The sequence below is a fragment of the Pinus tabuliformis genome, chromosome 5_2 (genome assembly GCF_031772625.1).
Source record: "Pinus tabuliformis cultivar Carrire ecotype Pingquan chromosome 5_2, CPIR1, whole genome shotgun sequence".
NCBI classification, from domain to species: Eukaryota; Viridiplantae; Streptophyta; class Pinopsida; order Pinales; family Pinaceae; genus Pinus; species Pinus tabuliformis.
Genome location: NC_142306.1, coordinates 135,269,508 through 135,295,768, shown reverse-complemented (window position 1 = coordinate 135,295,768; position 26,261 = coordinate 135,269,508). Strand labels below are relative to the sequence as shown.

The following is a 26,261-nucleotide window of genomic DNA, read 5'->3' as shown; positions in this document are numbered from 1 at the left end:
GTAAAGCGAGAGAAATCATCTATGAAGGTGAGTACATATCGAGCCTTACTGATTGAAGGTTGTGAAAATGGGCTTGTGATGTCACTGTGAATCAGCCCAAGAGGTGAAGAAGCTCTCTATGCCCTCCCTTTGTCAAACTTTTTCTCTGGATGCTTGCCAAGAATGCATCCTTGACATACACCGCTTGTGAATTTAATAGTGGGCAATCCTTCTACCATGTTTTCCTTGCTGAGTTGATGCAAGTACTTATGTTTTAGATGGCCAAATATTTCATGACATAACCTATTGATATCATTATATTGGGACATAAATACAGTGCTAATAGATTTAGTAGCAAAGTGGGAGAATAAATACAAACAAGAACCATGATCTGCAATTCCATGTGCAAGTTGTGAGCCCGTGGAAATGTCGGTAATCACTCTGGAGTCCGGAGTGAACTCCACCTTCCTTCCAGAGCCAAAATGAGTGATCTGATATATTTAGAGAAGATTTGTGGATAGCGAGGGAACATGAAGCACATTTGTGAAGCAACCCCCTTCAGGGTCTACAATTCCTTCTCCACACACCTTTGCACATGTGGCATCTCCCAAGTAAATTGTGGATCTGGTGCTTTCTTCGATGGAGGAAAATTCATCTTTTGATGTAGCCATATGGTTCAATGCACCTAAATCAAGGATCCAAGCTGATGGAGTGGATGTGACAACCATTAAAGCATGACCATCTCGTGCTCTCCCTCTCCCATCTCCCATTCTATTATCATCCTTCTTCTTGGCATTCTCAAGCATGGTGATAATGTGTTGCTGCAATTACTTAGCCATCTCATCGATTGTTTTCCTCATGCAATTTTCTTCAGGACGAAAAAATTTGGAACATTAGCTGTAAAGTGTTCTTTCCTTCTTCTTCTTACCCTTAGGAAAAGAAGAGCTCTCTGAAGATTGGACGGGTCTCTCCTTCTTCGATTCATTAAATTTACCCTTCCCCTTTTGCTTGTCCCTTCCACTACTCTTTGGAGCATCAGTAGCCGCAAGTGCTTGGTTCTTTGAATGCTTGATGGCACCCATTTGGGCTAACTTAGCTTGCTCTTAAGTCAATCTTGTAATGAACTCATTCAATCGAGGCATTTTCTAGTTTTCCTGAGTCAATTTAGATGCTTGAAAATACAATACAAATACGAAATATTCAGGGCATAATTTTGAGAGAATCAAAACGATGAGTTGATATTCCTCTTTCTTGACTCCACATGCATCATGTTCATTGACGAGGGATTTAAACTTGATGAAGTATTCTTGCAAGTCGCTGAAATGAGCTGAAATGAGGGATATGAGCTCATTCTCTAGTTGATGCACTCTTATTTCATCCTACTTACTGAATAATCCTTCCAATGTGGTCCGGACCGCATCGAGAGTAGTGGCTCCACTGACATGAAAGAGGAGTTCTATGGAAATTGATAGGCATATCAACCCAATTGCTTCATCTAATTTATTGAAATACCTGATCTTCTCTACTGCAGAAGTCAGTTTGGTCTCTGTTCCCATTGTTACCTTGTAAAGCCCTTTGCTTCGGAGGAGTAGAGTAATTTATGTCTTCCATTCGAAGTAATTGAAAGGTTTTAGAATGATTTTTTTGGGATGAGTGAGATGATCCATTTTTTCTTTCTGCACCTCCTAATGAGCGATAACTACAAATAAAACTGTGTACAATCAACTAGATTCGAACTAGCTCTGATACCATGTAGAATTCCTGTAAAAACTTCGATAGATATAGAATTCTAGTTAAATTAAACACAAGTAATTTACTGATATTAAAGAGATGAGAGAAATAATTTTCTCCATAAAATCAATATATTAAATAAATGAACAATATTAATACATGAGAAACCAAACCTCTAATCCCAAAGGGAGGTGGCTATATAGAAATTGTCGAATCTAGAAAACTAGGAAAAAACTAGTAAAAAAACATGAAAAGGCTAAGAAAAACTAAAGGGAGGCCTAAAATGGCAACAATGACTCAAGACAAGCTATGCCAACTATCATCCATGAGGAAATCATTAGAAGGGGTTCCTTTCCCAAGGAAGGCAACTTTAAAACATGCTAAAATGGTCCGGGGGACCAAATCCCTTTATTCAAAGGGTGATCTTCATGTGGGGCGCCAATCCTCAAATAACTCAAGTGGATGAGGTGTGGTTAGGTGCGAACATGCACTTAGATGTCTAAATGGTTTAGGAAAGTGTTTGGACCAATATTTCCATGCTATTAAGCCTTTAAAGGAAAAAAACAAGGGAAAGTTGGTCAACTGAGCTAGTTTACCAAAAAGAAAGTGTGAACAGGATTTTTAGCGCATGTGGCTAAGCCAAGGATACTTAGGCTAAAAAATAAATATAGATGTTAGGATTATATTGCACAATTTAAGGATGACCACAAACATTGGAACGTTTAGTGTCGTTCCCATAACTCTTCCAAGTATTGCATGAAGCTCAGGCCTTCTGCTAGAGGAAGTGCTCCTGATGTTTTGAAGACAGAAACCTTCAACCATGAAAGGGAGGTATCACCCCTCATAAAAGGGAAAACCTCAACCTGAAAGGGGGGTCTCAACCTATGATGGTTTAAGGATGGCCAACAACTCTCAAATGCTTAATGCAATTCCTGGAACTCTTCCAAAATTAGCAAGATGTTGAAGTCTTATGCTAGAGGAAGTGTCCTGAATTCTTTGAAGAGGTATCACTCACTGAAGGCATGCTCAAGGGCATATTTTTCTCTGGCTACAACTCTAAATTTTGTTTGGCAGTTGTGGCTTAGAATTGCTTGATGTGGCTTTGAATATTGTAGATGACCATCGTCCCCCCCATCAGATACAACGTGAGAAGATGAAGAGATCTCAACTGCAAGGCTTTTCAATATTCGAGAACAAATCCTATTGTATGAGAGAAATGTATTCTTGGCTGTTGAATCCCATTGCCAAGAATCGATCCATCCAAGATGAATCTTTGTTCTTGCAGGATGTTTTTTTCTTAAGCATTTGTTTTAAGAATGACTAGTTTTATGACAATGCTTACATGGATGAAGATCAAAACAATGATCTTTCATGTGGCCAACTTGGCCACAGTGTTGGCATTTCACAATCTGTTGTCGTTGCTTTGGAAGAGGGGTAGAATTTGGAACAACTGAAGGTGAACTGTCATGAAGGAATCCAACACTTTCAAACTGGATGGGCTTTGAGTAACCTAGAATATGAAAGGACACATCCTTGTCATATCCAAGACAAGTTTTTTGCTTGTGGTGGACAAGATCTTCCCAAGGTCTGATGACCGACTTGGGAAGTGCAAACTCAATTTTTTCATCTGCATGTACAACTGCTTCTTCATTGGGTACTAAATCTAAATGAACTTGAACAATATGGGAGTTTACCTCAATGTTCTGAATAGAATGATGCTTACCATGTCATAGCTCTTCTTTTTTTAGATTTGGCTCAACCTGAAAAAACTCAATATTCTCTTGTGCATTTTGGAGACAAATTTTAATATTGGAAAGATAAGTTTTTTTGATCTTAACCATCTCATCAATTATGGAATGTATTAAATTATTCAGTAGTTTCAATACATCATCCATTTGATCCATTTCAAACCAATATAATGATGTTATCTTCAACTACAAATTGTCCTATAAAATGATAAATAGCTACAACTATTAAATGAGTAGCAGGATACCAATATCACCAAATCACTGTAGTAGATAGCTTAGTATCAATTTAAATGTAGCAAATGACTCGCTACTGCAATGCACTTACTTCTCAAATTATGCAGACTACTCACACTGTGAAAAAGAGATTCAATCTTTGATTTTCTTTGCAAATGAAATTTGTCAACAGTTCTAGTAGTGCCTGGTTTGTGTCATAAAGATACCAAAGACAATCAATTCCAAGGAAGCTTGACCGAACCCTGCGAATTGATTCCTCTTCGCCAAACTAAAGCTGCAAAGAATCAAGTACCTTCACCTAGTGCTAGAATTAGGAAAAGTTTGAAACGATCAACGAAGTATCTTTAACGCAATGATTTGTCAAACCTATTTTTGGAAGGTCAAAATTCAATAATTCATCAAATTTAACATTTTTTTGCGAAGTAATGGCGTCATTAGTTTCAAATGCTCAACCATCCATGGCTCTTGAATTTGTCCCCTTGGCAAATGCATCAAAAGGGATACAATTCAGATGCAGAGCGCTTGAGAAAGCAAATGCAAGAGGTCGTTGTTGGTAATTATAGAGCATTCATTGCTACAACTGACGTATTGTAGTCAGTTAGGGAAGAAGTGAGTTCAGTTGACAAACATTTGGAGTCATTGTCATCAAAAGTTCCAAGGCTTACTAGTGGATGCAATGAGCTTATGGAATCAGCTCAGCAAATATTAGAGAAGCGAAGGTTAAACCGTATTCTTCTAGAAAATCATAGTACACTACCTGATTTGCTTGAAATTCCTCAGCTTATGGACATGTGTGTACAAAATGAAAATTATGATGAGGCTCCTGAATTAGAAGCTTTTTTCCTAAAATTAGCAACCATGCATTTGAAATTGTCTGTGATTCAATCTTTAGCAAAAGAAGTTAGGAAAACAACATAATCTATGCTATCACAACTTCTTTAGAGGCTCTGGGCAAATATTCAGTTGTCAGAATGTCTTTGAGTGATTGGATACCTTTGTCGTTTAGGAGTATTTAATGAGCATGAAATGCTCTTACAATTCTTGAAATGTAGAGTAGCATGGCCTATAGCTATCATTAACGATTTGGACCAAGGGAATGTATATGAGTTCTTAAAACGAATGGAAGATCGCCACAGAGTGCATCTTTTTGATGTTGTTACACAATACTTGGCTATATTTGCTGATGACACATCTGGGAATGAAGAGAACTATGATGGTGGTCTGCTTTTCAGTTGGGCTATGCACAGGATAGCTTCACATTTAAATACACTTCAAACTATGTTACCAAAAACAACTGAAGGTGTATCATTAGCAATTATTCTTGAGTAATGCATGTACTGTGAAATGAGACTTTCTTGGGTTGGTTTAGATTTCCAAGGTCTTCTTCCTTCCCTTTTTGAAGCCTCGGTGCATAATTTGTTTGTGCGCAATATGGCTTCTACAATTGAAAATGTTCATCTTGTGTTGTGAATCGGTGGTAGGGGGGATAACAATACAATGTTTAGGAGTAGTGTGTTGTATGATTCACTATGGTAGGTCAACCAAAAGGTGTTGTGGGAATGTAGTGAGGAGATACCTATGACTGGAGATATCAAAGAAGCCAAGTGTGGTATGTCGAGGGACCAGAGTGCAGTCCATAGATATGTCTTCATTGCTTAGACTTCCACCTCTATTTACCACTTGTTAGACTTCCTCAACTCATTCCAGTGATATTCCTTATCGTAGAGCCATGTGAATATTCATCTCACTACTCCCAGTGTTCTTGTATTATGTATGTTCATTGAACACAAGTGGCGCAGTGGAATCGAACACGAAGCCTATTGATCAATGCAAACCCCCAAATGTGACTCCAAAATACCTTTGCATAATAAGGAAAATGATACGAGGCAAGCAGGTAGGCAAGATATAGGTAGTCAGTCTCACTCCCTGGCTCATTTATTCTCGAATACCAAGTAAAACAACTACTATTGCATCGGATACAAACACCAGGCGACTTGTCTATCGGCCAAGAAATTAATCAAAATATAGTAACAACTAAGCTTGCATTGTCAGAATGCACAACACTGTTAGGATGAGCCTATTTCATGATGAGGGAGCATTAGTGTAGTACAGTCTTAGAACAATAACATAATTAAATGTGCAAAGAATATGGTAGAGGCATTTTTGCTATTTGAGACCCTGGATAGAGAACCCAACACGAGTCTTGCTCAGAGGTCAACCTGATAGTGCACAACATGAGATAGGCATGCACAAAATAATCACAGTTCTATCTATAGGAATGCAGAACTGACATGCATAGAGAGGCCACAACTAGCTGCTCAAATTTGAGAAGGGTAGAAATTCGCCTGCAACTCTAATACCATGTTAGACACATACATGGCAGCAACAAAAGATGAATGATATTCATGAGAGTATATCTATTATTATCTAATGATATACATTTATAGTACATTCATATGATCTTTGGTTTTGTATTCCAAGGTCTCTTGGACTTCCTTACATTATTCAGGTTCCACACCAACCCTTAGAGGATTGGGTGTGCAACAATATTCTTTGTTGAGCTACTTGAATTGGTTTACTAGTTCACAAATCTAGAATTTCTAGAAGTATCTTATAAAAAAATAGTAGTAATTTGTTGTCACTTTTTAGAAAGTGTTAATGAGGTTAATTTGAGTTGATTTGAATTGCATTAAGTCTTAAAAATGTTTAATATAATAAAAAAACTTACCCCAATTATTTTTCACTTGATTTGGTTATGAGTTTGGTAGGATAGCTAGCTCACTAGTTCTTGAATTTCTAGTTTTTAGAGTAGTAATATTATACTATTTTTTAGCATGTGTTAATAGGGGTATTTTGGAGTGATTCCACTTGGGATGGAGACCTAAGACACCATAATTAATAAAAAAAATTCCGATCCTATTTTCATTTGATTTACTTGGTCATTCGGTGAATTAGCTTCCCCTGTATCAATTTTGTTTCGCCTATAACAATTATGTTTCATAGGTAGCAACCTCATGTAGCACTCCTATATCATGTGTAAAATTCACCATATTTTCTCCAAAATCTTTATTTTTGTCTCTTAGGCTTCAATCATGACCCCTAGGCTCTAAATCCATGATTGAGGAAGAATAAACACCAATTAGTACATGTCTTTTTACAAAATAGATTAGGCCTATGTATTTGAATTCATGCTCTGAGGATTTCAATTACAAATTGTTGTTCTTGCCTAGGCTTAACTTCTTTTCAATGTAACATTTCAATTTATGCAAGTAGTTTAGGATTTGATTTCATGACATTGACTCTATTAGATCAGATTAATGAAAGAAGGACACATTGTATGCTACACATATAGTGCCGACACCTCTTAAGTTTTCACAAACCCCATGTTGATAATTTAAGTTGATAGCATTGGGAGTTGCAACATTCTTGTTGAAATACTGAGGCTCGTCACATTTTGGTGTCATTATCAGGGAGGTGTCAAAGTATGCATTGTTTTATTCGATAGTTGCTTTATTTCTTTTACTTTCTGCAAAAACAAAAAAGCTTCATTAGCCATCTTTCATTTAAATAACAAAAATTGACATTGCATTAGCATTCTTATTAAAAATATATATATATCCAACACCAACCCCCCTATTTGATCAGGTGGTGTAGTAAGAACCACATCACCATCCACTTTTGCAGGTCGAAGAAGAAGATGTGGTAGAGTGACAAGGTATAATAAATGGATGGAGATGATGACAATGAAGAGAATTCTCTTAGATTTTCCATTCAAGATACTAATGTTAGTGGGCATATGAAGAACATCCCTCCATATTTTTTTCCCAACTTCCATGGTATGATGTCATACGATCTGAAAACCTTTCTCTTTGAATTTGAAATTGTTTGTAGATCTTATGGTTACTTGTTAAACACTCAAAAATTGAAATTTTTTCCAGCCACACTAAAGGATAGAGATATTAAATGGTTCTTGAGTTTAGAGACTAATTCAATAATATCACAAAATGATATGAAAAAGCTATTTCTAGAAAAACATAAGATCATGATCTTAAAGAAGAAATGTTTAGAATGAATAAGAATGAAGACGAGATCCTTGAGGACCTAATAGAGAGGTTCATGTATGATGTTAAGAGGGAAGGATTACATAATTTAGGATTTGACACACTAAAAACACTCTTACTTAGAACAATTAGGGATGAGTTGATTGACATCGTTGATTTCTTGAGTAGAGGTGATGTATACCAATTATCATTCAAAGAAATTTGTGAAAAATGCAAACACATACCAAGGGGAAGGGAAAGAGTAAGTAAATTGATATGAATATCAGTAAGTCAAGATAAACTTGGAAATTTGTTTGATGAATTTAAAATACAAATTCTTAGCAATCTAAGTGAACAAGTAGAAATGATAAGAATGCTATATGAGGAAAAAGAAGATGTTGATATCTGTTTTTCTATGTAGAATCACATGCTAGTAAATATTGCCCATCATTACCAAGGTTGAAGGAATTTTACCAAGAGGACAATTGAGAAATTCAATCGGCAAAGCGACTATGTTATGTAGCTCCAAGAACACTATGACATCTTATTCAACCTGGTATGGTGCAAGAGCCTAATTCACAATTTCTAGGTTATGCACATCCATATCAAAGTAATTTGAACACACCCTTTCCTTGGAAAGCTTAGCGATCTCAACCCCAAAACCAATCTGGGCAATAAGGTTGGAAAGAAGATTAAGGGAGAAATCCACAATATCATCAATATTCTCCTCAATATCCTCCATACCCAACTCCATGCTATCCATACAATCCATCTCCACCACAACCACATCCACCACGAAGACCCACTCCCATTCAAAAGCTTGTACACCACAAGGAAGTAGCTCAACCCACTTACAATGATCTTGAGGTACAACACATCCTAGCATCTCCTCTTGATCTAAATGGTATTCATCTTAGCTCAGGAAGAGTATTGAAAAAATAGATTCTCTTGATGTCATTGAAGGAAAACATTTAGGAAAATAAGATTCAAATGAGAATATCAAACAATCATGGGCTGCAATTGATGAAGAGAAGACATTAGAATCAAAGTTTTAGAAAGTTACCTCATGTTTACCATGAGATCCTCCATGTGTTCCATAGAATAATCAACAAAATGAGGAATATTTTAATTTCATGGTAGAAGAATACATGAAGAATTATTGATTTGAGAAAGAAAATGAAGGGAATCAAAGCTATATTGAGGTTTGGTTCCAGAAAATCAATAATATGGAACATCACTCTCTTCGTCAATAGTACTTGATATTGTCAAAGTCAAAGCATTTGGTCTCTAAAATTTAGGCACATGTCAAAGCATACATTTCGAGCCTACACATGAGTTTATATGTCATCTTAATATGCACATGGTTCCATTGGAAGTATTCCTATACTTGAAAGAGACATTGTTTTTCAAGTAGAGTATGAGAGAAAAGAAAAAAAAAAGAAAAATAAGAGGAAAAAAATAAAATCTTAAGCAAAAACCTCCTTTGAGATGCCTGATCTTGGTTTATTGATTGAAAACCTCCATGAGGCAGTTAATGGGTTGGAAAAACAGAAAAAAGAGAAAAAGAAAAGATCCTAGGTGAAAAGTTTGTTTGAGGGGCCTATGCAGGCCTACTAGTTGAAAACCTCAATGAGGCAGCTAATAGCCTAAAATAAATAAACGAAAAAGGGAAATATTCTTTGCTACATGTATCTGTCTCTTATGAATGCATGTGCTCTCCAACCTTTGCAAGAAACAAAAAAAACTAGTACCAAAAGAAAATTTTTGTCAAAAGTATAGTCACAAGAAGTCAAACTTGGGCTTTCTCCTCCTTTTCTTAGATGCTCCAACAAGACCAAGGCCATGTCAATCCATCAACATAACCTATTTCCAACATACACCCATAATTCCCAATCATTTCTCATGAATTTTCCATGTTGTCCTAAAATTCTATAGGAGGGATCTATTTTGCTACAAGAGGCCAAAATACATAGAGGAAAAAAAATGTTTTTATCATATCTTGAAAATTGTGAATCCATTTTCTGAGTTGTTTCATGGGGAGATGCATATGGATGATGATAACATGTTCAAGCAATTTTAGTGAGTTCTAATGTACACTTTTCGAGAAATCAACCTCCATCACCTACAACCATTTTTGTTTTTTCCCGAGATTTGTGCATCCATTGGTCGAGATTTTTTATGGGGATTTTCATGAGATGATGGAAACATCCTAAAATTGCCTTAGGTTAATCCAGTCTAGCATTTCATATATATGGATAAAACAATCTTGCTACAAGGGGTTGTCCTCAAATGCTACAAGAGGAGCTCAAAATGCAACAAGAGGCGGATCTCATTGGAAAAAAGGGCCAAAAGGGCATGTCTTCAATAATAAATGTTGGGTGAGGTACACCTATATGACCTTCATAACTCATCCACTCCATATAGCCAAGAGTCATGTTCAAATTCCACTCTTTCTTACATGAAAAGAGAATCAAAAAAAGCTTTGTCATCAATGTTTTCACCACCTAAACCACCCCTTTATGATTTTAACCCTATCTTTATAACTCCTATGACTTTTCATCAATCGAACATGCAATAATGAGATATTGAAAAGGAATTAAATGACTACTACAAGAAGAGGATTCCTCTTGTAGCAATATGTACAGTTACAACAAAATTGAGCATCAATTCTCTTTTTCATTGACAAAACACAAGATCTAACCACCTTGAGAATTATGAAGCCACTTCTGATGTCGATAAGGGGCACACCCTCCTTAGGAAGTATTCAATCCACCCCACCAGCATCATATTACAAACTTAAAAGAAACCTCCACACAAAAACCTTACCAATCAAAGAATCATCAAGCTATGAAGACTCGTGCTTAACAAAGAAAAGGAAATTAACACCTCCAGAGAAGCATGGATCAATCAACAGCTCAGTAACAACATACATGCCTCTCCAAAAACCATTAGGTAGGTACATGTATGCAATATTATTCACCTCTTCTCTTGAGTGTGTAATGGTTAGAAATTTGTTGTGAATGCATGGGAGATGAGGTTTAATAGGCTAAGGACGGGTCAACAGTCTCGTCCACCCTCAACCAGTTAAGTGCAACTAAATCCCTCACTCATGCAGTGTACACATCTAAATTAAGAAGGGTGATGATTATGATGAGTGGGGACAAAAGTTAAAAGAAGAAATTCATGCAAGGGCCTAGTCACCCAAGCACGTCGAACCCACTATCATAGAAATAAATAGAATAACAAGGCTTAACTTCAGTTGTATCAATGCTCATTCCAAAAACAATTAGAGACTCTAATTAAGGCCTCAAGGGTCATACTAGATGATACTAGGGGTTATCTAGGGTGCTACAAAATAAATACATAGTTTATTTGTAGGTGTTATAGGATCGGGCATAGCTTCTATAGGAGAAACATGGCTTCTACATGAGAAAACAAAGATGGTACACAAAGGCAGAAGTTGATGCAAAAGACCCCGATTTTGAGGAATTTCACCCCCAAACCTTAGGATTCGAACGAAAACATCCAAATGAAGGGTAAATACATATTCATCCTTGCTATATGTGAACAAGAAGCCTGCAAAATTTTGACTTTTTTTAGTAGTACAAGCTATGGAAAACTTTTGATAAATGTTTACAAATAAAAAAATGAAATGTGGATGTTTCCTTTTAATTGAGCTTGATAAGAAAGGGAATTGCAATTATTTTTGGGTGAGCCTGAAATCAACCTTCCTCCAGGAAATATAAGAAATATGTTTAGATATCTTTTTTCTTAAAAACTGTCATTGAACATATATATCTAAAACTTGTAACATAAATAGAGAATTTACTTGCCAACTCTGGAAAGTGGTATGGAAGCCTATTGGGGGTGGATATAACCATATAAATACCACAACCAATAAGAAGGAAAATAAGATTGTAACAAAGAAGCATAAGAAGATGTAGAAGAGGGAGATTAGATGAAAGAAAACTCAAGGAGGAAGAAGGAGGAGAGGAACCAACTATGCTAGAAGGAAAAATAGCAGTGCCTAACATAGACCATATCAAAGTTGGGAACTCCAAAGCCTATTGGGAAATCATCTAGGCCACAAGAGAGAAGAATAAGGCAGCACAAGGCAGGAAGGCATTCACCATCAAAATATAATGCAAACTGCATTGATGAAAAAAGGATTTCCAAGAGGTCTATAATCTCTTTCTAGCTTGTTTCCAAGGCTTAGAAGATGTTATAGAAAGGTATAGAGGAAAAAATTAATCATGTGGTTCAATTTTGGTCAAAATTTGATAGATTTTGTGATACTCTACAAGCCTACTACAAGTTTACTATAGGATGCATTGAGTTTCTTTAGAATCTCATTTGAGGATACTTTGAGGGGTTAAAAGGTGTCCAAATGGTGAAAAATGGTAGCAGGAGGTTGGAAAAATATTTGTAAGAACTTTTGAAACCAAAAAATCTTCAAGAAACCATCTTGAAAAATGGGAAAAGGGAATCCTAATGGTATCTAGAAACATTTTGATTTTTCTATGCAAAAACATATTTGGAAAAATGAGTGAAAATGGAATGAAGGTGTCAAGGGAGAGGGTGTGAATGGAATGGACCTACAAGCCAACATATTTCACTTCTAAATAATAATGAAAAGAACAACTATATTCTTGTGCGTGTCCTTGCTGAACCTACAACCAAGCTTCCTAAGAGAAAGGAATGAGTAATGTACAAAGGAGAGGCCACCAAGGCCATGATGAGGCATAGTTAGTTCAGTAACTCACTCAGATGATGAGTGACACTTTAACTAGGGAGTATGATGGGCCTCCAAATTATACATAAATTAAGGCCCATATGACCATCCTTCAGCACATTAAATCTCTCTTTTTTGTATTAGATTACATATTTTAACTTTAATATGTCTTGATGGAAGGTTTATAGATAACTGAATATTTGTCCTTAATATTATTTATTTTTGTGGAATATTATGAGAATATTAGGTATATTATGGAGATTTGGAGGAAGAGATCATCTAGAGACTTGCTACCTACTACAGGAGGACCAATATTAGATAATAAGTGAACAAAATATCATGAAATTGTTGAAAAATTCTAGAGCTCCAATGATTGAGAAAATCAAGGAATGTGTTGTCTATCATTTAATGCAGATTCCTAGTGTTGGGAACCAGATCCACTATTTGGGGGATTTTGGAGGGGAAAATTTCCTCCTTTGAAGTAAAATTCTTCTTCATCATTTTCTATAAATACCAATTCAAATTTTCCTCTAGAGGGAGATATTTCTTTGTCTTCTTGAGGGGAAACCATATATTTTTGCAGCTCCACTTTCATTTCTAATGGGGATGTACTTGGATTGATTCAAATAATAAATTTTGGTGCCATTTTTAGCTTTTAAAGTTTGTTATACTTCATAGGAATCTTAGTGCATTTGGTATTTTCCATACCAGGATCCTCGAAGTCCTTTTCTATAATTTTTTCTTCCTCTTTTCACTTCTTATTCACAAGCATCTCTTATTCTTGTTTTTCCTATTTCTGCATTTAGTATTGATGCTTATTTTTCTATAGGATTGGGTTAAATGATTGAAGTAAGTTATTTTTTAGGTTATTTATAGAGTCACAATCATTATGAATCCATATAACACGTTTGAAAATTCATCTTCATCATTCCACTACTTAGATTGGTTTACTAGTTCATAAATCTAGAATTTATGGAAGTCCTTTATAGAAAAATAGTAGTAATTTTATAATATTTTTAGAACATGTTATTGAGATTCATTTGATATTACTACACTTGTATTATTTCATAAATACATTCGATTTAATAAAAAAATTTACCCCAATTTTGTTTCAGTTGATTGGGTCAGGTGTTTGATAGGTTAACTAGCCCACTAGTTCTTGAATTTCCAGTTTTAGAGTAGTGATTTTCTTCCATTTTTTATCACATGTTAACTTGGATATTTTAGAGTGATTCCAATTGGCAGGGAAAATTTTAAGAACCCCCCCTAAATTTACATGTATAATAAATGGGCGAATCTCTATGGTATATAGGAAAAATGGAAGGCGATTTTATCAATAATATGATATGTATATATAATTTTTTGGCGAATCTCTCACCAGACATGGCGAATATTTTACTCAATTATAAAATCCTGTGTTTATTTAATACAAAAATGAAATCATTGCATTTCTTTAAAATATCTTTTGAAATCAAAATTACCAAAATTACATATCGATAACCTAGTGGGTGTAGGATAAAATTCACCCGTGCCATTCACACAAAGCATGAGAAAGAACCTAATACTATATATAAAACCAAGAAAAATTCAAATTCATCACTTCTAGGGACCTCGTAACCACCCTGCCAATACACAAGTATGTTCCTGTTTGCAATTAGAAAAATTATCCAAATTACAATCTGTTTACTCCACTTCTAGGGACCTCGTAATCACCCTACCAATACACAAGTATGTTCTTGTTTGCAATTAGAAAAATTACCCAAATTACAATCTGTTTACTCCAGCATATGTTGGAAAGTTATAGAAGGATGACTAGTGCAATCAATCCATTCCTTTTAGCCCTGGATTTGTTTCAGTTTAAAATAGAAGTATACAAATATACTTGTCCAATGTCTATGCTTTAACCATTCACCTTAAGATGTTTTTACAATATAATTTCCTAAGTCTATTTAATGTCTTCATTATCATAAAAGCCAACCTATATCCATCTTAACTCCACATCTACCACTCTTAGGGGGATGGAATCTATTTATCCCTCTAAGCACTTGGTAGACCCAGAATTAAGATGCATCTAAGATAGAATTTCCCCTTTAAATAGTCTATGCTCACATGAATACCATGGGTCAATACCATGGTTTATCATAAACCTGGAGCTTAAAAATTACTATTAGTAATTTATAAAAATTACTAAAATTAATAGTTGATTTTTATTTTATGTTTATTTTAATCAAGCTAAAATGTTTAACATACATTAAATTACAACATCCATTTTTACTCTTGATCGGATCAAATATTTTTTCACTCTATGCTAGTTTGCATATCATGATATTTGATACCTCTCGGGGGTTAGTAGATCCAGAGTAAAGATGGATCTATGCTGGTTTAATTCCCCCATTTAAATAGGCTACATTCCAAGTGAATACCATGGGTCAATACCATGTGCCATTTTGGTGAATACCATGGGTCAATACCATGTGCCATTTTTATTTTTATTAATACTAATATTAGGGTTAATAATGTTTTTTTTCATGGTATTAATAACAATCTAGTCCATGGTATTTGTCCCATAGTATAAATATAAGGTGACTTATGGAGTAAATATAAAAAAATGTTTTATTTGTTTACCATACCTCTCGTTTATTTATATTTTTATTAATTTACCATACCATTCATAAATACAAGGTGACTTATGGAGTAAATATAAAAAAATGTTTTATTTGTTTACCATACCTCTCGCTTATTTATATTTTTATTAATTTACCATACCTCTTTTACAAATATGGTATTTGGCCCATAGGATTCACTTAAATAAAACCTCTTTCTTGAGCCTTCATAAATAGAACGAGGGTTATGGACTAAATATAAAAAGATGTTTTATTTATTTACCATGCGTCTAGTCTATTTAAATTTTTATTTATTTACCATACCTCCACTTTACTTGTATTTTTATTTGTTTACACCCTTGCATGTATATAAGGTGACTTATGGAGTAAATATAAAAAATGCTTTATTTATTTACCATACCTCTTATTTATTTATATTTTTATTAATTTGCCATACCTCTTATTTACTTATATTTTTATTAATTTACCATACCTCTTTTATAAATATGGTATTTTGGCCTTTGTCCCATAGGATTCACTTAAATAAAACCTATGCTTGAAAATGGGCGAATGGATTCACTTAAATAAAACCTATTCTTGAAAATGGGCGAATGGAAGTTTGTAACTCCTAATTTCAAGGGCTAAATTTACCTTTTTTACCCTCTCCCTTAAAATAAGGTGGGCTATCTGAGGTGATTTGTAAAAATGTACTATGATACAAAATTTTCGACCACTAAAAATTTAAAACCCCTTAATTTCGCCAAAGGGCGAACATTCACCCCTAAAATCACCCCTACCAATTGGGATGGAGACCTAAGATATCCTAATTAATAAATAAAAATATCCATCCCATCTGCACTTGATTTACTTGGTCATTCGGCGAATTATCTCCTCTTCTAGCAATTTTATTTCGTATGTAGCGACCTCCTATAAAACTCTTGTATAAGACGTAAACATGACCAAATTTTCTCCAAAAGCTTATTTCTTTTGTTTAACAGGTTTGATTCATGACCCCTAGGCTCTAAATCCATGAATGAGGAAGAATAAACACCAATTATGACATGCCTTTGTATAAATTATATTATGCCTATTTATTTAAATTCATGCTATTAGGATTTCAATTACAAATTGTTGTTCTTGCCAAGGATTAACTTCTCTTAAAAGTAGCATTTCCATTTCTATAATTATTTTAGGCTTTGACTTCATGAAAATCAGCCCATTACATCATATCAATGAAAGGAGGACACATTGTATGGCCCACATATAGTGTCGGGACCTCTTAAGTCTGTATGAAGCCCCGATTGATAATTTAAGTTGGTAGCCTTGGGAGTTACATAATTCTTGTTGTGATACTAAGTCTGATCATGCCATCTACAACATCATGAGAGTGAAATATTATCAATTACGCAAGAATTTTTGAGGTTTTTGTACAAGAGAATTTTCATTTCAAGGTCAAATTAAGTCTTTTCCTAAAAGATTTTAGTAGGGATTTGTGTTCTTTTGAAATTATTGTTATGTTTTGATTGTTGGCCCCATTGGCATGTATTTAGTTTAATGGATTGAGGGTTTCTAACATTTTTTTATAACTTGTTCTCAAGTTTTCAATATTATGGTACTCTTAATAAGTTTTTATTTGTCTTTATGGGATAGTTGACAACGCGTTCAAAGACATGTTGTCATCTTTAAAATTAATATCTTTGTCTTCATAATTTTATATAAGTAGACTTTATTTTTGTAGTAGATTCATGCTCTTGATAACAATGTTTGTTGATACTTTCTTAATCTCTAGTTTATATTATGTGCTATGCTTCTTGTTCATGTATATTTGTGAGCTTATTCTTTCTACATTCTCTGTTACTCAAAAAGAAAACATCAATTAGTGTTTTTAGAGTTTTATATTATAGTTCGTATAAATTGAAAGTCTCATATATATACAAAATATACCTTTTTGTGTAATTATTTTATTTATTAAGGGCCTTTCACTTTATCCCTACATGGCTAGTGGTTATAGTTACAATGTTGTTTGTATATATTAACATACATGTACTAATCGTTATATTAAATTTTAGACACTTGGCATGTTCTGACCAAGAGAACTGCCACCATTTTCCAGATTCTACACATCGAGGGTGGTACCAGTTTGGACTAACCATGCCCACACCCTACTTATGAGTACCATTTAAGATTTAAATTATATGAATTATTAAATCATTATTTTTTCATAAACATATTTTGTATAACACATTTTAATATTCCATCATTGATATAACAAAACCAAAAAAAATGTTCACATTCTAATATAATCATATCGCAATAGAAGAAAGATTATATGTTTCAATTCAGTTAGGCTACCACAAAATTACTGAGCAGAAAATACTACTCCACCTAACTAAAAAGTTCAGGTAACCTGTAAGAGTACCCAACCCCCCATCCAGTCTACTCCAAGAACTTTTCTTTACATAGGGACGAAAATAGGTCCACCTAGAACTTTTTAACCACACCAAGTCTTTTTAGGTTTATTAGAGACCTTACATGTAAAATAGGGAGTTCTAGTGGCATCAAGCTCAAGAATACATTTTCTCAAGAATACCTTTCTCTGGTAGCTTTCTTCCCTTCCTCAACAATGTCCTATTTAAAGAATTTGTTTCATTTCCTATCTTGGATCTCCTCTAGTGAGGTTCTAAGTCTCTACATTGCCTCATGCTTTTTCCCTCTCACCCTCTTGGCTCCCTTTTCCCAATTGATAATACCAACTCATATCGTAAGTGAAACTTTCACTTAGCATATTTTCTCTTCGGTAATTTTGTGGGTAACCACAACAAATTTTATTAATGAAAGATAAAATAAACACTTACATTTATTAACCATTCATACTAGGCCTTCCATATGCCCCATAGTCGACCAAGTCATTTCAGTAAAAGTAATTAAAATTTTTACCACTTACAATTAGAAAAAAATAATGTATACATATATGAAGTAATTCAACTAAAAATATTTATGGTTAGAAATTTGTAAGTAGTCTTGCTATGTTTTAAGGTATACTCCTAGATCAATTTTCACTAAAATTATTCAAACGCTTGTTGAAATTGTAAGTCCAAGCGATGTACTATATACAACCCAAGTGCATAAAAGGATTATATATAGAAGCCAATGTAATAAATAGTATTTAAGTTCGCCACGTATTGAAAATCACTTTATAAGTTAATTAATCCTTCAAACAAACTATGCTTTAAGTGAAAAAGAATACAATGTTTATCATGCATCTTGCATACCACATAATCGTAAAGAACTTTACGAAAGCACACAATTAAATATGTGGTAATGTGATTTACGATATTGCATCACAATAAAAAAATCAACATTCTCCCAAATTAAGTCTGCCACCTTAACAGTTTTCCTTCTCCTTTTGCGATGTGGTACATTAATGAGAAATAAAGGCAGCAATAAGGAACCATTAGTGGCTATTTAATATAGGTTAATGGCATTTATTTGAAAAAGCGGCTCGATGTGATACGATATCTCTTCATCTGTGTTTGATTAAACTCCTTTCTTTTCACCTTTTCAGGTTATCTGTATCATTCATTCTCATTGTGATTCTTGCTTGTGTCTGATAACTTCCACCTTTCTCCATTTTAGGGAAAATCTACAAGGAGAATCGTTAGAGGCAATGGGAAATAATGGAAAGACAACTGCATCCAAGAAATCCTAAATTCTCCATATTTTCTCTGATACTACGTGAAGTAGAGATGGAGGAAAAACAACATGGGAGGGCATGTACAACTTGTTAGAAGAGGAGAAAACGAGGCCACTGGTAACAAAGGCCACAACAGATACTCAGGAGTCATTTGATGCGTCCTATTTCAAAACGAAATGTTCTTTCCCGCACTGAATAGTGGCATGACCAAAAGTAATCCCATACACGGACATGGTCAAATGGGTAATTAATGAGGTAGACATCACATATCAAACATTCAAGAGTCATAGGCAAACGGTCATGGGGACCTTCTCAGCAGATAACCTATGACTAATGTACCAATTACTATAGATGTGAAAGCTCTACAAAAAACAGTTCCTTAAGAAATTTGTGAAGGAAAATAAAGACCTGGCGGATGTCACACAGACCTGGACATCAAGTGAAGGCAAGCTCAAACGGGATAAAATGGGTATGTGCTCTACGACATCCATTTCTACCCCTCATAATTTCACAACAACATTAATGCTATGTAGATTGTTCGGTAAACTTGATAGCACCAAGTTTTCTTTGGAATGGCTTCCATTGATAGATGCAGCAGTGAATGCAACAATAGTGAACTCGGCACAAATTCTATCAGATAATTTGGCTAAGGCCATTATAGAATATAGGAGAAAAAGAAGTTCCTCTTTAAGGGTTTATCACCCATTTTTTATGACTGGTTTTTTAATGGATGCAATCTATTTTAGTTCTATTTCCCAATATGGGATGGAAGTGGACTGTATAGGATCCACTTCCCATGCATATGTACCATAAGATTTTGTGGGAATCTCAATTTCACCCCCATTTTTATAAAACCTGTCAAGGAGTTATGCTACCCATCCATAAATAAGTGTACAATAGAACCACCCTTAGGTTTTTTGAAGAGGTCAGAGTAGATATCTTGCCAATAGCCGGATGGTTTGGGGAAGAGACATTCACCTACATCAGAGTATTTGGGAGTTTTGCTTCTACACATGTTCTCCCATATTGTGTCCCCAACAAACTAATGGCCAGAGAAATAGCCTATCAAACAACAGGGGAGGACGGATTAAGTAAAGAACTGAAAGTGTAGAAGAAGGCCATTTGGCCTACTTTTCCATTACAATGTGGTGCATTTGCGCTACATGATTTTGGACATGCATGCAAAGAAGCAAAGATCATTAAGTCTTTGAAATTAGCTACAGCCCCAGGAAAGAAATATGACCCAAATGGCACTATTAAGGACTTTATTGCTATTGTAAAAGTAAATTAGTTCGCCCACGAAGAAGACACCTTTGATGACCTGTTCCTAAACGCATAAATTTTTTCACAAGTGACGCATATGGAATCACTACTTTTTGGCCTAGATTTGGTTAAGGCTTTCCATGTGTACAAGAAAAAGATATTATTGAAGGTTCCATTGGACCTACTATAGATTGAACCAATAAGGGGGCCAACACCCAGTGTAAGCTTGGAGGGAGCTCCAAAGAAAACTCTGAGAAGAAACCCAAGAGAGATCTATGCATGATTCGGAGAACTCAGAGAAACAGTCTCAAAATGGGGGAGGAAACACCAATAAAGAGTTTGAAAAGGACACAGCTGGAACTACAAAGGAAAAGTTTGAGTAAACTTCAGCAAATAAACCAATTAAAGTTCCCTCTACATCAACTTAGTTAGCAAAATCCCCAATTGTTGATTTGGAATAGGAATGGGAACAGTTCAACAAAACACTTCACACTGATTCAAACCCTAAGCAAACATCTAAGATATAGACTCTAAGCAAACCCAGCACAAATCAAATCCAGAAATGATAGGGGAGGGAGGTACGGGCACTTTGGACATTGAGATCATTCCTACTACTACCACTTCATAAATCGTTTTGAGAATTGAGGAAATACCTCCGCTAGATGTATTTTATAGTCCTACCCACAAATATGTAGTGAATAGGAAATGGAAGAAAAGAAAGTTGGGAATTTTAGCTGTTATGACCCGAGATAATGAACCAATGGACATCGTATCGAAGGACTCGCCCATGGACCGATTTGAAAATCTCACAAAATTGTCAACAATTCATAGTATCCTATGCCACAACAACTATTGAAAAAGTGATAGAGCTCCAAATGCTTCTTAAGGAAAAGGAGCAAAAAATTATGCTGCTAGAAGAACAATTAGCTCAAGAAAAGTCTAATCATCAAGTGCAATTACAAGTAACCTAGCTTGAATAGGAATTTGAATAGATGAGAATACAACATTAGGACAGCTTAGTAGGAAAAGATCATAGATACAAGATATGATGGACAAGTTTAAATATAATTCGCAAATCGACAAATTCATCAAGGAAGCACTCATCCTTAATTCCCTACCAATGCAGCAGAAGGAAGTACTGTGCCAGAAAATCTCACAGATAGCTCCTTATTACAAGACCAATGATAAGTTAACAAATCAGGTTATTGACATGAGGCTCGAGTACAATGAAATCCATAAAAGTATTTCTGATTTTATCACCTAGCAAGAATCTGAGGGTGGGATAAGGGCTGAGCTACTAAAGCTGGAGGAATCTCATAAGGACATTCTTTTCATGGATTGGGTTTCTTAGTTGAAACCAGCACAAAGGGAAATATTAATAGCAACAAACAGCATAATAGAAGACATCAATGAAAATATTCATGGAGCCAATCTTGTTACGAAATGTATAACAGGATTTATTCCGAACATAAAATAGTTAGAGGAGGAGTGGGGACAGGCAGCATAGGAAGAGCAGCAAATTAGGCAGGTAAACATGTTGAATTGGGAAGCATACTGGGAGTTTTTAGTGAAAATCAGATAGCCAGTGGATGACTTTGAGGTTCTTAATACCTCTACCCAAAAGAGGGTTCCAACACTATTAGACACCATATTTGCTGGGCAATTAAAATCTGCGATTGACCACCCGACTCAGCTCAAGCCAATGACTGATATTTGCAATCTTAGAGATCAAGTCCAAAGGAGTTAGTCATTTAATTTATTTTTCTGTTAGTTTTATTTGTGCATATTCTTAGGAAGGTCGTTTAAACCTCCTCAACTATTTTATGTAATAATCTATTTTAAGACCTATAGTTTAGTCTTTGAACCCCTCTCATGCATTTGAAGAGGGGTCAAATTTTTTTGTCAGAAACAGTTTTGAAAACATTGCACTTTTGTACCTTTGAGGAGGTTTTGATTAAATGAATGGAACATTATCTATTTTCTTTAAATATCTAGCACACTTTACTGAAATTCACTTTTGCAGTCTTAGAATGTGTTGGATTGATTGAAATTGGGTCAATATTGCTTATCATACATGGTATCTTTATTGTATGATTATGTTTTATTTATGCATTAAGCAATACTTCTTCTTGAAATTGTTTTATGTATGAAATTTTGAATTACAGTTTAGCATTGTTCCACTTTTGTATGATGTTAGCTCTGATTTTATTCTCAACACATGAATGATTTTATATGTGATATATTTCTATCAATTGTTTTGTTTAATTATTTATCCAAAATTATTATTGTTAAATGATTTAATTTTTTATTGCAGTTGAATGATCTATATTACCAATTCCTGTAGGAAATCATTGTAGATTGCATATTGTATTTAATTCCCGAGTATATCTATAGTCAAATAATGTTAAATTAGGATATATGCATGTATTTACTAGTTAGATTAGATTACACTTAGCTCAATTGTTTTTTTGTTACATCATATATCACCCCACGAACACTATCAAAATCTTTTCTAGGAAACTGATCCCATCATGCCCAGTTAGAGACACTACACCAAACGGAAAAGGAACTACTAACCAAGGTCCAGACCCGGTGGTTTTTCCCCATGCTGTTGCATTGATTTCCGAGGCTTCAACATTTTGGTGCTAAAAGGAGGGCCTAACTATGAATGGAAAGCAAGTATAAATTAGTAAGCCATTCCAAGAGTAAAAATCCCTCACCATCAGCTCCAACTTCTCAGTCACATTCTAAATCCACAAATCCTAAATAATAAGTTGTAAAGAAATCCTTAGAATCCACTACTGACGTCCCAAAGAAGTTAGATTAGTCTTTAATCCATAAACTCCAAGGGATTTCAATATCTCAAGAATAATTTGAGTTACCTCAACCTAGTGTTACTTCTCAGTTTCCTTCCTCTCAAAGGTTAACTAGATCACAGAGTGGAAAATTTGGGATTACTTCAATTTAATTCCCTCCACCAAACTGAAGGAGAACTAAGAAAACAAAGTTTGAAGCTCATAGTGAGGTTCTCTCATCATCACCTAAAACACCTTCATTCATTCCATCCACTTCATCTAAAAAACAATCATCCACCTCACAACACCAGATCATGGTTTACAATGGTACTGGAGCACAAACCTCCTCTACCCAATCACCTTCAATTACTGGAATATCTTCCTCTACAAAGATACCCATTATGGCTTAAAGACCATGGATAAATCCATAAGCTATTCAAATGGCAGGACCATTACACCCATACTAGCTCATCCAATGAAATGGTTGCTAAAATTTAACCCTGATGATGGTCTACCTGCTCAAGAACAGATAAACAATTTTATGTTGTCCATAAATTTGAACGCAATGGTAGAAGAATATGAACTTGTCATATTATTCCCTTATACTTTACAAGGATCAACAAGATCATGGTATTTTTCAATACCATCTGGTTCCATTAATAGTAGGGATGATTTTCAGGAACAGTCCTTAACCAAGTTTGAAGATGACCGAACGACAACTACTCTTGTCAATGATCTCTCCAACCTAAAAGCTAAACCTAGAGAACCCATTAAAGACTTTAATCCATGTTTTAATAAGTTATTGAATAAAACCTTGATGGCATCCAAGCCCAATGATGACATCCAAAATCAATGGTATATTTCTTCTCTTCCGTCAAACAAAACTATTGTTGTTGATAGGGATGCCAAACCAACTTTGGTAGAAAATATGAAAGAAGCCATAGCTGCAGAAAAATGCATTTTAGCTTTAGAAAAAAAGAATGCATTAGAAGAATGAAAATCCAAGAATGTAACTTTTAGGGACGAATCCAAGAAAAAAGCACCTAAAGATCCTTTCGATATTGAAGGTCTACAAAAAGACCTTAAAACCATGTCTAATGAAATGGTTGACATCAAGAAGTAGGTAGCAAAGATTTCCTCAAGGAAAGATTTCAGACCATACAAAAGAAACCCTACATCTAATCCTAAGCCTCCAAGCACAATATCAAATGTTGAGTCAGATGTGGGGGAATAAGAAGTCTCAACGGCTCAAGAACAAATCGATAATGAAGTAGTTAAGCTACAAGGGATGTGGGATTTTATTATTCCTAGTGAAGAAGCATAGCAAGCATTACCTGTTGCAGCTAGGAGTATAAGCACTATAGATTTGCCACAAACAAATCCAAAACAAAAAAACATCAGTACCAACTCCCAAAGGCAAAGCAATAGGTAAGAAATCTTCCCCTAAATCCACTCAAACCGCTCCTACTCAATCAAATTCTTCACCTTCAACTAAAGCCCTGCTAGTCCTTGATGAAATGGAATACAACATCATTTAAGATATGAAAAATACTAGGGAAAACATTACATTCCATGAGCTTAGCAAGTTAAAACATCAACACAAGCTATTACTCAAAGATTTAAAAGCAATCCCTACTTATCCTCTTCTCGCTATTGTTATCTCACAAGCTGCTCAGGAAATGGGAAGGCCTCCTACTACCTCATTAGATAAGGTCAGTTCAACTAATATTGCTCTAATAGGAGGAAGATCCACATCCCACACTCCTTCATATTTTGACTTTTGAAGTTTGCAATAAAAATCTACATAATTGTTTAGTTGATTCTAGAGCTTCATCCAACATTCTACCAAGAACAGTTTGTGCAAAATTGAACGTGGAATCCCAAAAATATGTTGTTCACATTATGAATTTAGATCGACCACAAGTCAAAGTTATAGGGGAACTCAATAAAGTCACTATTTGACTCTCATCAAACCAAAAAGTGTGTCAATTCATTGACATCCTTATGGCTAATATCCTGGAATTCTACGGCCTGATCCTCAGTAGAGATTGGTCATAAAATCTTCATGGCTATGTCACAGCCAACTGGTCCCACATGTGGCCTCCATATAATGGTAAGACGAATCAAATAAGGGTTTACTGAGAGAAAAATCAAAAGTATATCGTCAAAAAATTAGAGGAAGACAATGAACCAGTCACATATAATAGTAATATCATTGGAAATTACTCAATTGAATCATTTCTAGGAAATTTTAATGCAAATTCTTCACCCTTCTCAGAAAATTCTGTTACATCACAAGTTGAAAATTAATCTCAAACAAATGCTTATAAATGTATAAATTTTGTAGATATACCTATAGTTAAATCTTTCTTTTGGAATTATATATTGATGGATCTAGATCTAATGATGGAGCTCGAGGAGGATGCATATTAGTTAGCTCAGAAGGGGAAAAAACTATGTTAGCACACAGACTTGAATTTGAATGCACAAATAACACTGTCGAATATGAAGCATTAGTTCAATGGATATATAATTATATCCACCTTAATATCAAATATCTTCAATTATTTGGAGACAAAAATGGTAATTAAGCAGGTGAGGAATACAATACACTTCCTCTCTAGACACTTGAAACATTATCAATCATTGGTCCAGGACCTCACCTCTCATTTTACAACATTTAATATTTCCCCTATCAGTAGACTCCAAAATGCAAGTGTTGATCTTTTGGCTAATGTTTCATCTAAGCTCATTCCACAAAGAGATTATAGCCCTGATCGATTTTCTATTGAATTAATTTTTAGGCCCTCTATTCCTGATAATATAACCAATTGGAGAATATTCAATAGTGATTTGGATACCATAAGTTTTCTAGCAACTGAAGGCTCTTACAATGACCAGACAATGAATGAAGATCAACATGACAGACAACTTAAGAAAGAAATGAATGCAAATTCCATGCCTAAATCTATGGTTAAGCTTGAAGACTTGTATGATATTAAGGACATGTTCAAGAAACCCAGTAACTCAAAGCTTCAAATTTCAAATTTGATATTGGAGTTAGTCAATCATGGAACTGGCCTTAAACCTCAAAATATCAATCTAGGACTCAGTCTTACACTAGATGAAAAATCAGCCTTTGTTCAGCTGTTAAAGAAATACAAAAATGTTTTTGCATGGAATTATGAAGATCTCAAGACATATGATACTTCCATTATTTAGCATACCATTCCCATGATATCTGATGAAATCCCTTGCAACAGAACTTGAGAAAGATTCATCCAAATTTAGAAAAACAGATCAAATCTGAATTGAATAAGCTTTTCAAAGGCAAAATGATTTTTCTTGTAAGGGATTCAAGGTAGGTTTCTAACCTTGTCCCATTTAGGAAAAAGAATGGTGATATTAAAATATGTATAGACTTTCACAATCTCAACAAAGC

General features: G+C 34.7%; 1 pseudogene; it reads left to right on the top strand.

Moving 5' to 3' along the window:
* The first annotated feature begins 4,117 nt into the window (after window positions 1–4,117).
* On the top strand, window positions 4,118–5,162 carry LOC149157880 (conserved oligomeric Golgi complex subunit 8 pseudogene; annotated as a pseudogene).
* The last annotated feature ends 21,099 nt before the right edge of the window (window positions 5,163–26,261 follow it).